This window comes from Ictidomys tridecemlineatus, chromosome 5 (genome assembly GCF_052094955.1).
Source record: "Ictidomys tridecemlineatus isolate mIctTri1 chromosome 5, mIctTri1.hap1, whole genome shotgun sequence".
Classification (NCBI taxonomy): Eukaryota; Metazoa; Chordata; class Mammalia; order Rodentia; family Sciuridae; genus Ictidomys; species Ictidomys tridecemlineatus.
The window spans coordinates 2,664,148-2,677,738 of record NC_135481.1 but is presented as its reverse complement, the minus strand read 5'-3'; the positions used below and the strand labels follow the sequence as shown (position 1 = coordinate 2,677,738).

General features: G+C 37.0%; 1 protein-coding gene and 1 long non-coding RNA gene across 4 annotated transcripts in view; one reads left to right on the top strand and one right to left on the bottom strand.

Annotated features, from left to right (window-relative positions):
* The window catches only part of Atp10a (ATPase phospholipid transporting 10A (putative)), a 189,852-nt gene that overhangs the window by 30,453 nt on the left and 145,808 nt on the right, over positions 1-13,591 (top strand). The window lies entirely within an intron of this gene.
* LOC144377685 (uncharacterized) lies at positions 1,983-6,095 on the bottom strand. Its single transcript, XR_013438661.1, has 2 exons — positions 5,980-6,095; positions 1,983-3,505 (listed from the first exon to the last, which is right to left on the bottom strand). It is a non-coding gene; the product is annotated as an uncharacterized LOC144377685 (long non-coding RNA).

Below are 13,591 nucleotides of genomic sequence, written 5' to 3'. Positions count from 1 at the left end.
CCTTGGTAGTGTACAAAGGGCCAAACCCTGGATCCTGTGTAGGACAAGAAGTAAAGGCTTCACTGGCTCCTGGAGCCGAGAAGCATCTGTATATGCTATTGAATAAATGCCTGTGTCCCTACCCTCACTGTAATGAGGAAGGGAGTCACTTCTGTGGGCTGTTGCCCCGTGAAATCCAATTCACGAGTTCTTGTTGAATGGATTTTTAATTATTGTCTCCACCTCCCATCTCTCTGGTATTGGGGATTAAACCCATGGGCACCTTACCACTGAGCTTTGTGCCCAGCCATTTTTATTTTGAGACATGTTCTCACTAATTTGCTGAGGGTGTTCAATAAGATGCCTTGACCTTGTAGTCTTTCTGCCTCAGCTTTCTGAGTCACCGGGATCATAGGTGGATATCACCACACCTAGCTTGTTTTGTGAATTTTTTAAAAATTTGAGCATAAATAGTTATACATGGTAGTTAGGGTCATCTCAACAAATTTGTACCTAAGAGGAATTCAATTTCTGTGTATGTCCCCCACATTCCTTCCCCTCATTCTCCTTCCTCTACTGATCTTTCTTCCGGTCATCTATTTATTAATTTATGATTGATTCTGTCTACTTATACATGAAGGTGAAAGTCCCTGTGGCATATTTACGTATGCTCACAGCATGGCTTTTAAAATTAACTCTGCATTTCCTTCCCTTTCCCATCCCTCTTGTCTAACTCTTAGTCTTCTTCTACTCCACTGATCTTCTCTATATCTTTATGATATTCAACCCTCACCTCCCTCTTTCCTTTATTTTTCTTTAGCTTCTTCATATGAGACAAAATAGTTAACCCTTGCATTGCATGATATACTCTAGTTTCCATCCATTTATTAGCAAATGCCATAATTTTATTCTTCTATATGACTAAAACTCCATAATGTAGGTATACCATAATTTTTAAAATTCATTTGTTTATTGATGGGCATCTGGGTTGATTCCATAATTTGGCTTTTGTGAATTGTGCTGCTTATAGTCCTTGAGGTGGCTGTGTCATTTTGCTGATTTTAGTTCTTTTGGAAAAATACCAACGAGGGTGGCATAATAGGGTCATATGGCAGCTCCATTCCTAGTTTTTTGAAGAACCTCCATACTGCTTTCCAGAGTGGTTGCACTAGTCTACAGTCCCACCAACAATGTACAAGTGTACCTTTCCCCCTACATTCTTTCCAGCATTTATTATTGTTTCTGTTAATAATTGCCATTCTGACTGTAGAGAGATGAAATCTTAGTGACTTAGTTTGGATTTGCATTTCCCTGATTGCTAGCAATATTGAACATTTTTTTCATGTATTTGTTGGCCATTGTGTATCTTCTTTTGAAAATATCTGCCTAGTTCTTTTGCCCATTTATTGATTGGGTTATTATTTTTTGGTGTTAAGTGTTTTGAATCTTTATATTTTTGAGATTTTTTTAAAAAGAAGTTTATAAATGTTCACACATATACATACATAGTTGTTGTTTCTTTTCTTTTCTTTTTTTTTTTTTTGTCATGTAGGCAATTCAAACATCCCCAGCCTTATTTTGTGGATTTTTAAAAATATCTTTCTTATTATTTAGAAAATTTTATCACCCCACTAATAAATCCCATATTCCTTAGCTATCTCCCTCGTATCTTCTTCCTATCCCCATCCCGAGGCATTTACTGATTGCCTTTCTGTCTCCATAGATTTGCCCATTCTGGACATTGCACATAACATGTGGTCCTTTGCAACTGGCTCTTTTCACTTAGCATAATTCTTTCAAGTTTCATTCATGTTTTATAGCATGTGCCAGTCTTCATTTCTCTTTGTTACTAAATAATATTCACTGTATAGATGTACCATCTTTTGCTTATCTACTCATCAGTTGATGGATATTTGGGTTGTTTCCATTTTGGGGCTATTATGAATAATGCAGCTATGAACATTTGTGTATAAGTTAATGTGAGAGATATGTTTTTATTTCTCTTTGGTATTTACCTAGGAATAGAATCACTGGACTGAATGGTAGCTATATGTTTAACTGAAGAACAGTTTGCATTGCCATCAGCGGTATCTGAGGTTTTCAGATCTCACATCTTTGCCAACACTTGTCTGTCCTTTTGATTCTAGCCATCCTGTAAGGTGTGAAGGACTATTTCCTTGTGGCTTGATTTCATTTCCTGAAGGGCTTTTGAAGTTCAGCATCTTTTCACTTATTTTTGGCCATTTGCATACTTCTTTATTCAGATTCTTTGCCCATTTAAAATTGAATTGTTTAGATTTTAGTTGTAATAGTTATTAATAGATAAAGGTCCCAGTCAGATGTATAACTTAGAACAATATTTTCTTATTCCATGTGATGTCTTTTTACTTCCTTAATGGTGTCCTTTAAAGGATGATTTTAAAATATTATCTTTTACTTTTCAATTGACTTACGGCTTACAAATGATGCTTTGAAATATGTAGACATTGTGGAATAGCTAATAGTTAATAACATAATTAACAGTATATTATATATGTGAAAATTACTAAAAGTAGATTTTAAGTGTTTTCATCATACAGAATGAGTATATAAGGTTTCACATGTGTTAATTAGCTTGATTAAGCCATTCTACAATACATGTATTTTCTTTTTGATGTCAAAGTAAAGAAAACTGTTTGGTAGAGGTACTCTACTGTCAAATGACTCTTTAACAAAAATAAAAACGAAGGTTATGAAAAATTCAGCACGAACTGGCCTCTGTCCAATCCTCTGTGGCTCTAGAGAACTGGGCCTCATTAACTCGTTGCCTAGAGACATCAATGCTGCATTTCACTGAGGCTTTGGGGAGCATGACCAACATGCATATAATTTTTATTCTTTCACTTCTGTCCTTTAGGCAGATGGCTAGATTTTGCTTGTTTCTGTTTTACCTTTCTCCTTTATTACACTGAATGAAAGCAGAGTGTACTCTGATGTAAAGAGAATGTATTTGAAAAAAGTCAAACAGGTTTTCAATAGGACCACACACTCCAGGATGATGGCCCTACTAACATGGTTCCTTGTGTCTGCACAGGGAATAATGGCACTCACATTTTCCACCCATTGCTGTACAGGTTTGCTAGGGCTGCTGAAACAAATTGCCACAAACTTGATGCCTAACAACAACAGAAATTTGTTCTTTCAAAATTTTGGAGGCTGGAAGCTGGAATCCATCTGCTGGCAGGGCCGTGCTCCCTCTGAAAGCCCTTGTCTTTCTCTTCAGCTTCTGGTGGTTCCAGGAAATCCTTAGCAATCCTTGGCTTTAGGTGTATGACTCCAATTTCTGTCTTTGTCTTCACATGGCTGCGTTCTGTCCGTGAAAGTCTCTGTTATCTCTGTTCTCTTTTGTCATAAGGACATTGGTTGTTGGATTAGGGTCCACCTTACTCCAGTATGACCTCAACTTAGCTGATTGTATCTGTGAAGACCCTCTTTTCCAAATAAAGTCACATTCTGAGGTTCCAGGTGGACATGAATTTTTGAGGAGCTGTATACAACATATAAATACCACAGTCACTTATTAATACTTGCAAGTCTCTGTAGGAAGTTTTTAATATTTATTTTAAAGAATTCCATTTTGTTAGTGAATAACAAGGAGTTGTTGGCAGCAGAAGGTTTGCTGGCTCTTTGGAAATGCATGGCGATAATATATTCAACACCTCTCTACCTGGGTCAGGCAGGGAAGTGGTACACATAGAAGCTCTAAGTGTAGACTTTAGCACAATATCTAGCACATTTATGTGAGCTCAGTGTCTATGGATAAATAGAAACTCACAAAGCACAGTGAATTTATCCATATGGTATTTGGAAAAAAAAATCTGTGAAGAGCATCATTGATTGCCAAGTATTTCAAGGCTACTGCTAAATCAGCATCAGTCATTTCTCCTCCGAGGAAAGTTTACTTTCACATCTCTACCGATGGACATGCGTTTTAAGAGAATGCCATCCCCTATTAGGAATTCCCCTCCCACAGCATTCCCCTGGAAATTGTTATCAAGGAGATTAACTGTCCTCATGGATGAATTCAGCATTTTTCTGAGGGAGCATAAACACACCGAACCCATTACAGTTACAGTAATTGTCTAACAATGTGTAATTGCAGTGTGGAGAACCTTGTATGGGGAGGAGTCCCTGAAGGCCTCTGAACCACACACAGCTTTGGAATGAGCTGGGCTTCTTAGAAAGGGGAGGGTGTGGGCAGTAGATCCAGACGTCCAGACAGAGTGGAGGGGCTGCTGGGTCCGGCCCTGGGTCCAGCCTGTCTACTGAGGTTCGGGCAGCGTGTAGTGGGGAAGGTGGGGTGGGTGGCTGGGAGTTTTGTTTGCATTTCATTGCAGATTCGTCACTCACCCCAAATATAATTTTGGTTTTGAATAATGCAGACAGGCTGCCAAATGAAGGAAAGTCTGGCACATCTTTAAGCTGTGAAACCAAGGAAATATTGAGGCTCCCTCTGAGAGCCCTGTTTGCTCAGCTAGCAGTTTTAATTTTTTTTTTTTTTTTTTTTAGTTTTAGGTGGACAAGTACAATTATTTTTATGTGGTACCGAGGATCAAACCCAGTGACTCTCACATGTGAGGCTAGTGCTCTATCACTGAGCCACAACCCCAGCCCCAACTGACTGCTTCTCTAGTTTCCTTTGAAAGTCTGAGGAAGTGTACTCCTTACATTTGAAACATCAATTCCCATGACCAGTTATGTTCTGAAGGTCTCTTTAGGTGACACATTGACTAAAACTACCTGTTTCTTTTTAAAAGAGGTCTAATAAGCAGCTGGGTGTGGTGCACACGTGTAATTTCAGCAACTGGAAAAGTTGAAGCAGGAGGATTGAGAGTTTGAGAAACCAATTTCCAGGGGAATGCTGTGGGAGGGGAATTCATAACAGGCGATGGCATTCTCTAAAAATATATGTCCAATGTGTAGAGATGTGAAAATAAAGCTTTCCACAGAGCAGAAATGACTGAAGCTGACTTAGCAATAGTCTCGAAATACTTGGCAATCAATAATGATCCAGACAATTAAAAAAAAAAAAAAAGGTGGGAGGGTAGCTCCATGATAGAGTACCCTGGGTTCAATCCCCAGTATTGCAAACAAGAGCAGGGAAGTCTAATAGCAAAAATGAAAAGAAATAGAGCCTCCTAAAGTGACTTCATGGGGTAGTGGGGTTGTAGGGAAATAATTTCTTATCTTAGAGTTTGGGCCAAAGACTCCAGAATTACAGTGGGGGGTGGGGGAGCAGTGGGGGGTGGGGGAGGGATCACGCAGAATCCTTCCTTAGAGGTAATGGCAGGGTCACAGGGAGGTGTGGGCCTCCCCAAAGGAGTCTGATTCTCTTCTTGAGGGCTGTTTCTGGAATCTCTAAATCTTTGAACTGGTAGTTTGGTTTCCTTCAATTAATATACTTATTAATTGGGCCCAGTTGTAGTTTCTCACATGAGAAATGGCCCAGCCAAGGGATAGTGTAGTGAGAATGTTAACATTTGCCACTTTGTCTAGCAGAACCGTGCAGTTTTGGAGTTTGGCAACACTAAAGGTTTTAGGGCACACGAAAAGGGCATTTTCACCCTACGATCTGCTCCAAATCACCTCCCAGATCAGTCCTGCATGAGGTGAAGGTGAGGATGCCAGGTGCTGCACACTCGCACTGCACAGGTAACCCTGTGGCCTCCTGTCTGGATTCCCTGCCTTTGGTCTCACCAGCTCCTGCCTGAACCGTGGCTACCAACACACACACCTGAGTATCCTGAGCCAGCAGCCAGAGCAGTACCTTAAAACAAAAATAGATCAGGGCACTCCTCGGAAGCCTCCCATACCTCCCCACCTCCTAGGAGTAAGACCTGCAGCCCTTTGCTTCTTGGCTGACTGCCTGTTACCTCTCCCCAGAGTCCTCACTCCTCACCTCACATTCTACCACACCTTATCCTGTTGGCTGTGACAAGAATATTCCAAGGCAAGCCTTACCCCAGAGTCCTGGGTGGTGGCTCTTTCTGGAACCTTCCCCCCGGCTCTCCTGCGGCTCCCACTTCACTTCATTCACAATATCGTATCCTCACAGGGACCTTCTTGGCATATGTAATCTGTCCTTACTCTGTTCTGTTTATTCTTACACCACATACCACAATCCAGCCTTCCTGAGGGCTTGCTCATTTGGCTGTTTACCAGCCCTCCCTCCCCAGTGGAATGTAAGCTCCTGGGTGCAGGCTGCATGCCTGCTTGCTGGAGGACAGGAACGCCTGCTTCCTGAAAGATGCCCAGGACACACACCTATGCACAAGTGCACACACATACGTTTGAAAGAAAATGTTAGTATTTACTGCTCATTCATTCCCATATATGAAGGGTTTTTTGTTGGTGGTGGTGGTGGTGCCCAATTTTAACTCATCTTTAAGATATAACTGATATCACCTCCTTAGTGTTAGTTTGAGGAAAACAAGTGCAGAGCCCTGCTGGTCATTGGCCAGTGGATGCTGTCAGAGGTTAACATCATTATTGGTGACGTCACTTGTGGGCCATGAAGATGAGCAGGATGACACGTCTTTCTCCCTAGATTTGACCAAGTTTTATGAATTTTATTTTCTGTGAAAGGGCAACGTTTTATCATATTTTTTGGATATGCGAAAGTTGGGGAAGGAGGGAACACAATTGGCTTCAACTTCCCCCCTCTTACTATGTTTATTTTCCTAAGCTGATTTGGAATTGTGACATTTACTACTCCATCCATTTTCCACAGATTTCCAGATTCTGTATGTTGAAAATACCCTTGCAAATAGGTTGCCAGATGTCACCAGCTGTAGAAAGACCCCACCTATTGAAGTGGATAATTCCATTTCTAATCTGTCCTGGAAAAATAATGTTTAAGGCAGTCAAAGATTAAGTGTCCCAAGATAATGTTTGCAAAAGCAAAAGTAGAACATAATATAAATGTTGCTATATCAGCAGAATAGATATTATTTCATGTTCATTTGTTGGGATATTATGTCCTTTATTAAGTTATATTTAAAATATTTTCAACTACATAGAAATGCTTATGATAGGATAAAATAATTAAAATGACATTAAATATAGGATGTTAAATTTCTCTCTAAACACTACGTTAGCTGTATCCCATAATTTTTGGTTTGTTATGTTTTTGTTTGCATTCACCTTTATTATTTCCTCTTTGATTCATTGGTACTTAAAAGTATATTATTTAGTGTCCATATTTATGTACTTTCTAAAGTTGCTTCTTTAGTTGATTTCTTTTACAAACTCTTTGAGAGCATTGGTATGATATTGATTCTTCTAACTTCCTCAGGTATTTTAGGGTGTGACCTGCACTACAGAGCATTCCACCTGAATTTAAGAAGAAGGTGTATTTTCTGTCCTTGATCAGAGTATTCTGTGTAGCTGTTAGGTCTAATTTGTTTACAAAATTGTTCAAGTCTTTCATTTCCTCATTGGTTTTCTGCTTGTTGTGATTTATCATTGAAAGTAGGGTTCTGGAGTTTCCACTTACAATCTTTGCATTGTATTATTGTTCAGTTCTGTTGCTTTCTGCTTCATGTGTTTTTAGGAGTTTGTGTATTTATGCACAAATGCACATAGTGCAGTTAGACATGTATGTAACGGTTAGAAATTTCTGATGGATTTACTCCTTTCTCATTATACAGCGTCCTTCTTTATCTAAAGTGTCATTTTTATTTGTTTGTTTTAAAGTCTACTTTTTCAAATAACAAAAACAGCCAATCCAGGTCTCTTTTGTTGATTTTTGCATGGTATGTCTTTTTCTATTCTTTTACTTTCAACTTACTTATATTTCTAAATGTAAAGTTTTTTTATTGTTAGCATACAGGCAATGTGAGTATATGTGTGTGTGTGTGTGTTTAATCAGCTGCATCAGTCTCTGCCTTTTTATTGTTGAGTTTGATTCATTTACACTAAATGTGCTTGCTGAGAAGGTAGAATATAAGTCTACCATTTTGTGATTTGCTTTCATTGTGTCTTTTTTTAAAGATCATTTTCTAACATTTTTTTGAGAGAGAGAGAGAGAGAGAGAGAGAGAGAGAGAGAGAGAGAGGAGAGAATTTTTAATATTTATTTTTTAGTTTTTGGCGGACACAACATCTTTGTTTGTATGTGGCGCTGAGGATCGAACCCGGGCTATACGCATGCCAGGCGAGCGCACTACCGCTTGAGCCACATCCCCAGCCCTTTCATTGTGTCTTATGTATTTGTTGTTGTTGCTCCTCTATTCCTCCATTGCTGCCCTCTTTTTTTTGTTGTTGTTGTTAAGTAGATGTTTTCTGGTATACCATTTTTATCCATTTGTCATTTTAAAATTATTTTTATATTTTCTTGGTGGTGGCCTTGAGGATTTTTTAATTAGTATTTTAATGTATAGTAATCTAATTCATATAAGTATTACCTTAATTAGAGTACTATTAAAAAAAAAAACAACTTTGCTCTTACAGAGCTTCATTTGCACTTCTCCCCACCCCTTGTGCTGGTGTTGTCATTCCATGACATATTTATGCCTCATATGTTCACCACCACAGACTTGTAAGTATTGTTGTATGCTTTTGTCTTTTAAATGAAGGATGGGGGGGAGTTTTGTTTTTATGTTTATAAAAACTGAGTAGATTATTTTGCTTGTGCTGTTTATTTCTTCAGGTGTGTTCAAGTTACTGTCAAGGTAACTTGAATATTTCCTTTTATTATTTCTTGGAGAGTTCTACTGGTGGTAAATTTGCTCAGTTTTTGTTTATCTTAGAATGTCAAATTTGCATTTATGTTTTAATGGTTTTTTGGGGGGAGTAGGGAGGGTATAAAATTAGAGACTAACAGTTTTTTTTTCAGCATCTTGAAACTGTCTCTTAACTCTCTTTTGTCCTCCATGAAGTTCTTCTGTACAAGATGAATCACTTCTCTCTTGATTTTCTCAAAATTCTCTCTATTCCTTACTGAAAGTAGGGTGTTGGGCTTTTGACGTTTGATTTTTATATACATAAGTTTAGATATTTTTTTAGGTTACCTTATCTGGAGTTATATTCATTGTGTTTTAGGTGAATTTGGGAAGTTTTCAGTCATTATTTCTTGAAATGGATTTTATCTCTTTTCTGGAACTGTAATTATTCAGGCATCTATATGCTTAATGGTGTTCTTTGGATCTTGAGGTCCTGTTGGTATTCCTTCATTTTCCTGTTTTTCATACTGAACAATCTCATTAGATTTATTTCCAAATTTGCTGATTTTTTTTCTTCTCTCTGCTCAGAAATATACTAACGAACTTCTTAGTTTTTCATTTTGGTTATTGTACTTTTCCAGAATTTTTACTTGGTTCCTTTTTATATTTCTCTCTCTCTTTATTGATATTCTAGTTTTTTTGATACATTGCTGTGCTTCCCTTTAGCTCTTTTTCTAAGAAATTTTAGTTGCAGATGGACACAATACCTTTATTTTATTTAAATTTTTGTGGTGCTGAGGATTGAACCCAGTGCCCATTCATGCAAGGTAAGCGCTCTACCACTGAGCTACAACCCCAGCCCTTCCCTTTAGCTCTTTAGACCTGGTTTTCTTTAGTTCTTTGAGCATATTTGTCTTGTCTAGTTAGTCCAACACCTGAGCTCACTTGAGGAAAGTATTTTCAGTGTACAGGCAGCCTTTTCTTGTTTATTTTTATGTCCCACTTTTTATTTTGATAAAAATGACAGAAAAACTAAAATAGTATAGAAATTATGAAAATCTGACATACTCCCTTCCCCAGAGTTTGTTGCTGCCTTTTGTTACTATTGTTGTTTATTGATTTTTCTAAACCAGGTCTCTGAAGTCTGCATTCTTTGTCTTGTAATAAAACCTGAAGACTGTGCTTGATTACCTTAATGGTCAGATAATGATTAGAAAGTCTCCTAGTTTTTCCTGATGGACTCTGTGTTGTATACCTTTGTCATTCAGCCAGATAGCTTACCTCTCTGTCTTAGCCTTTGCTTTTTGCGGGGGAAGGGGGTGGGGGTGGGAGGTTCCAGGGATTGAATTCAATCAAGTGGTCGAGTGGTACTTGGCCGCCAAGCCACACCCCCAGCCCTATTTTGTATTTTATACAGAGACAGGGTCTCACTGAGTTGCTTAGCGCCTCACTTTTGCTGAGGCTGGCTTTGAACTCAGAATCATTCTGCCTCAGCCTCCAGAGCTGCTGCTATTTCAGGTGTGTGCTACCGCACCTAGCCTTTGATCTATCTTGAAGCCAGATCTTTTTTTTTTAAAATTAAGCCCCTCATTAATTTGAAAACATTATAAGATTTTTCAAACTCAAACTATTTTCTTTTTCACTTAAAAATTTTCCCCCTTTGGTTGTAGATGGACCAATACCTTTACTTTATTTATTTTTATGTGGTGCTGAGAATGTAACCCAGTGCCTCACACGTGCTAGGCAACCCCAGCCATCTCTTTCACTTTTGTTTTAAGTTTATGAATCCAAACATTTACTAGGATATTTTTTAAGAGTTGTTTTCTTAAATATTTGGTTAACTTCTGAAAGTTTATACATTGCACAGTATCAAGAGTTCTTGTGTAGGTGGAATGGTTCATAACTTACTGGAGGTGAAATTTACAAGCTTAGTTGAAAAGTCTAATGTTAAGAAAAACATTACATAGGAAATGAATTTGTTTTTATTTTAGGTTGAATTAGTTATTCAGTTTAGTTTAAGCTTTGATTAACCACAGTTAAATGTTTATTTATTCAGCTGTGAATTGATGATAACACTGCTTTATATAGGTAAAAAGTGAGGGAAAATAATTAGTTGAAAGTCAGTTTTCTCAAATGGCATTACTTTTCTAAACTATAGGTTCTATGATTCTGTCTGTATGTATACATATATGTGTTCCTCTATAAAATGGGAATATTATGTGCCTAATATAGCCCGATTTTGAGATAGGCAAAAGTGTAACACATCCTTATGAACTGCCTGGCACTTTGAACATTAGGTCAGCAGGGATAGGAGGACAGCCTAGGTCAGACAAATAAAATTCATAAACTGTTACACATCCAAGTTAAAATTTCAATATGGTATTGAAATAAACATAATTATTATTTATCATTAGCTGTATTTTCAGAAGGTACTGCATAACAACTTAGCACCATACAATGTATGTGGGTAATTAACACATTTTTGTGATTCTAAAATGTGTATATTTTTTTACTATGGGTCATTTGGAACATAGAGTAGTACAAAAGAAAACAACATCCATGTGCAACCTTCTGGCACAGATATTGCTATCTTTTTGGTGAATCTATAGTTGTATTTTTTTCTTCCCCAGTTATTGATCTAACCCAGAATACTAGGCAAGTGTTCTACCAATGAACTACATTTCAGCCCTGGTGTACCTATAGTTTTCTATCCTATGTCCATCACATTATTATTAGTGCTTTCCCTATCAAACTATTCTGCAAAAATGTGATTTTTAAAAATTACAAAGTTCTGCTCACCAGATCATCACCATTTGCTTCACTCATTTGAACATTGTAATGGTCATGCATCCTTGAAGGCAGATCTTGGTGCCTTTGTCTGTCTAGAGCTACTAAAGCTCTCTCCAATAATAAATGGCATTGTCAAAATGCTCACATAGGGCTTCCCAGCCTGTTTAATTTAGTTTTTGCCTTAAGACAGGCCAACAAGATATCTCCTTGTATTTAATTTGTATCTCTGAGGGCTAATAAGATTCAACATTGTTTCTTTAAGGTTACTAGCCCTAGATGTTTATTTTGTCATTTAAAAGTGGTGTTTTTTTTTTTTTTAATACTTTATTTTTGCAGCACTGGGAGTAGGACTCCAGGGCCTCATGCATGCTAGGCCAGTGCTCCACCACTACAACCCCAGCCCATTACTTTAAATGTATAGGACACGTAGATACATGACCATAATGTATATTAATTTTTATCTGTCAAATCTTTGTACTTTAATATTACTGTCAATTTTGTTAAGATTTTTATTTTTCTTCCTTTCCTTCTTGTCAGTACTAGGGATGGACCCAGGGCCTCACACATGCCAGGCAAGAGCCCTACCACTGAGTTATATCCCCAGCCCATTAAGGATATTTTTGTATTTTTTAACATATAAAAGTTGGAAAATTTTGTATTCTCAAATATGTAACAGTCTTGTCCTTTTTTATACTTTCTAAACTTAAAATATTCTTTCAAATCCCAAAGTTTCAGGCAAGTAATCACTTGTATTCATCTGTTTGCATATGATTTTTTTCCCCCTGTGGTACTGGCATCAAACTCAGACCTCATGCATGTTAGCCAAGTGCTCTACTACTGAGCTACCTCCCCAGCCCTGGCTGTGGTTCTATTTTTAAACTTACCTTTTACTTTTAAAGTGTGTTTTGTATAGATGGAGGTACTCTTTTCCCTTTTGTAGAATAAATTGCCCCAAGAGGCATTTATTGAATTCTCCTTTCTTCACCAATTTAAAATCCTACCTTTGTATTTATTTGGTAAATCTTTTTACTTCAGTCCACAGATCCGATCTTATCTCCCATGTTTGTTAACATTTTTTTTCCATGTGGTGGTAAAAATTTCCACCATTTAATTATTTGGGGGAATTTTCACTTTATTTTTTCCTGTAAGTATTAGAATTATTGTCATGTTCCCTCCCTTTCTTTGGAGGTTTGATTTGGTTCTTTTAAGGAGAATCAATAGTAATACAGAGTGTTTCCATTTAATTCTTGGAGGGTTTTTGTATTTGGCAAGTTTTTCTTTTTAAATCATTTCAAAAACATGACTGCTTTCTCCATATAGAATCTGAATGGAAAATCTACATGGAGAAATACATACACAAATATATAAAACATAAGTACATAAATTTTTATTTCTTCACATTTTATAATTTGTTGAGCTACTGTGAATGGACTACTTTTTCTGGACAAACCTCTTCTCCAAATTTTTGATGCACAAATGACATTGTTCATGTGAATCTTACTATCTTAAGTTTTTAGTTATGATCATGGTGGTTCTATCATATTTATATTTATCTCTATAATATGCCCTATTTCTTAAATGACTTTTATCTAAAAATATTTGTTTCATATAAATTGTTACTTTCAAGTTTTTTTTCATACATATGTTCTATAATGTATATTTTTCAAATTAAAACATTTATTTTTAATCTGCTTCTTAGTTACTCTCCTATAAGAGGAAATATTTTGACTTTTCAAAATTGTTTGCATAAGAGTTGGGGATGTGGCTCAGTTGGTTGGGTGCTTGCCTCATATGCCCTGGGTTCAATCGCTAGCACCATATACACATAAAAAAAAAGTTGTTTGCATTAAAAAAAAGTTAAGATTTTTTTTAATTAAAAAATCATTTTAAATTATCACTAAAAATTGTTTTCAGGGGCTGGAGTTGTGGCTCAGCAATAGAGCGCTTGCCTAGCACATGTGAGGCCCTGGGTTCGATCCTCAGCACCACATAAAACTAAATGAATAAAATAAAGGTATTGTGTAAAAAAAAAAAGAGAGAGAGAGAGATTGTTTTCATAGGATTTAAGATGAAATGAGTGATGATATGAATTATTTTCCAAGATGTGTATGTGTGAACACA